The sequence below is a fragment of the Sinocyclocheilus rhinocerous genome, unplaced genomic scaffold (assembly GCF_001515625.1).
Source record: "Sinocyclocheilus rhinocerous isolate Xijiao unplaced genomic scaffold, SAMN03320098_v1.1 scaffold751, whole genome shotgun sequence".
Lineage (NCBI taxonomy): Eukaryota > Metazoa > Chordata > Actinopteri > Cypriniformes > Cyprinidae > Sinocyclocheilus > Sinocyclocheilus rhinocerous.
In genome coordinates this window covers 927,429-930,045 of record NW_015657293.1, presented here as the reverse complement: position 1 = coordinate 930,045, position 2,617 = coordinate 927,429, and positions in this window count along the sequence as shown.

The window sequence follows — 2,617 nt, the reverse complement described above, 5'->3', positions numbered from 1 at the left end:
TATATATATATATTCAAATATATATGTATATATATATATATGTAATATATTTCAATAAATAATTTCTTATATATATATATAATTACATTATTTTATTAATATATATTAATGTTAATGTTAAATAATAGTGAACATTTATATTTGTGAATTATGTTTCTGTTCTTTATTTATTAAAATGTATTAACACACACACACATATACATATTCACTATTATATAGAGATATAATAGAAATTATGCACTGAAATATGTATTATATATATTTGCACATTTTCAGAATTCATGCATGCAAATATGCATTTAATCCAGCATTTATGTCGTAGCTATGTAGTATATATAAATATAATGTAAATATATAAATATAAATAAACAAATTATAAATATAAACTTTTCAATTAATTATTAGCATAATATATAGTATATACATGTGTTCTCTACATGTATTGATATATATACACTGTATATTGGGATATTTGTTAATGAGGCAAACTGAAAATTACATATATGCATACAAGATTATATGAAGCACACAGTATTATAGAGTCAAATTCCCAAATATTTACAAGATATATATATACAGTGGGTACGGAAAGTATTCAGACCCCCTTAAATTTTTCACTCTTTGTTATATTGCAGCCATTTGCTAAAATCATTTAAGTTAATTTTTCTGTGGGGGTGTTTTTCAGCTGCAGGGACAGGACGACTGGTTGCAATCGAGGGAAAGATGAATGCGGCCAAGTACAGGGATATCCTGGATGAAAACCTTCTCCAGAGTGCTCAGGACCTCAGACTGGAACTAAGGTTTACCTTCCAACAAGACAATGACCCTAAGCACACAGCTAAAATAACGAAGGAGTGGCTTCACAACAACTCTGTGACTGTTCTTGAATGGCCCAGCCAGAGCCCTGACTTAAACCCAATTGAGCATCTCTGGCGAGACCTAAAAATGGCTGTCCACCAACGTTTACCATCCAACCTGGCAGAACTGGAGAGGATCTGCAAGGAGGAATGGCGGAGGATCCCCAAATCCAGGTGTGAATAACTTGTTGCATCTTTCCCAAAAAGACTCATGGTTGTATTAGATCAAAAGGGTGCTTCTACTAAATACTGAGCAAAGGGTCTGAATACTTAGGACGATGTGATATTTCAGTTTTTCTTTTTTAATAAATCTGCAAAAATGTCAACAATTCTGTGTTTTTCTGTCAATATGGGGTGCTGTGTGTACATTAATGAGGAAAAAAAATTAACTTAAATGATTTTAGCAAATGGCTGCAATATAACAAAGAGTGAAAAATTTAAGGGGGTCTGAATACTTTCCGTACCCACTGTATATATATATCCTTGTATTAACCCAAACTGAATATGCAGCGATGGTGATTAATACACTGGATTTTGTTTTTCTATTTCCAATTTTTCTACAAGACATGTTAATGCACTGAGTGTTTTTTTATGGCTAATTCAGGCACTTGAGGGCTTTCACTGAGCAATCAGGGCTAATTAAGACACTATAGCCTTCACACTGAGCAACTCCCATTACATCTACAGCTTTTACTGCGCAAACACCCAATGAAAGGCCACAAATGTGTGTGTGTGTGTGTGTGTGTGTTGTGTTATCCAGAATTCAGGAAACACCTGCAAAGAGGGTACTTAAACCTTAACGTGGCACAATGAAAGATACGGCGGCATTCAATGAGAGTTTAATTTGAAATGAAAACACCCTCTTTTATGACAACACATTCTATAAAACCCATTATCAGCCAATTACACAAACTCCCTCCTTTACTTACTAAAAATGATTAGAATTCATTAAACATTCATAATGTGCTATAACAGCTTTTATTGTATATTAAATCAGATGAGATGACATACACAATTGCAGTCAGATGGCTATTCTGGTGAAGTTATCACCTGTGTTTTGTGCTTAATTACTATGTTTCTTTGACTAAACTACATATTTACATTTAGTAGTGCTTGAATGTGTTAAACTTGCTGCTAGGGTGTTGTGTAGGGTTGCCAGGGTGTTGCTAGGTGTTTGCTTGCTAAAGAACATTTCTGTCATCATTTACTCACCTCATGTTGTTACAAACCTGTATTATTTTCTTTCTACCGTGAAACACACAAAACGAAAATATGACATACAATGAAAGTCAACATCCTTCAAAATATCCTTTTATGTTTCGCTGAAGAAAGAAAGTCATAGAGGTTTAAGACCTTCTACAGCAACCTCAAGTCTTGCTCAAAGATGCAATAGAGGCATTTTTCTATTTAGCAGATTTTTAAAACCACATATACTTTAAAGCAGCACTATGTAACTTTTGGCGCTCTAGCGGTTAATAAACAGAACTGCACACATCCCGCAGAAGAACATTCCAACCGGAGCTACTTCTCTAAGTTTATGTCTATGGCGATTCACGCAGGTATGTGTTCCTCCGCAGCGGTGACGACCCGACCAGGCTACAATAGTCCAAATATAAGTACTTATTATAAGTGTACCGTAGTGATTCGGAATAAGACAAAAACGCGGTTTGGAAGATGAATTCATGATGTACTCGCTCATTATATACATTTTGCAAATTCTGAACACAGAAAAAGTTACATAGTGCTGCTTTAATGGACAG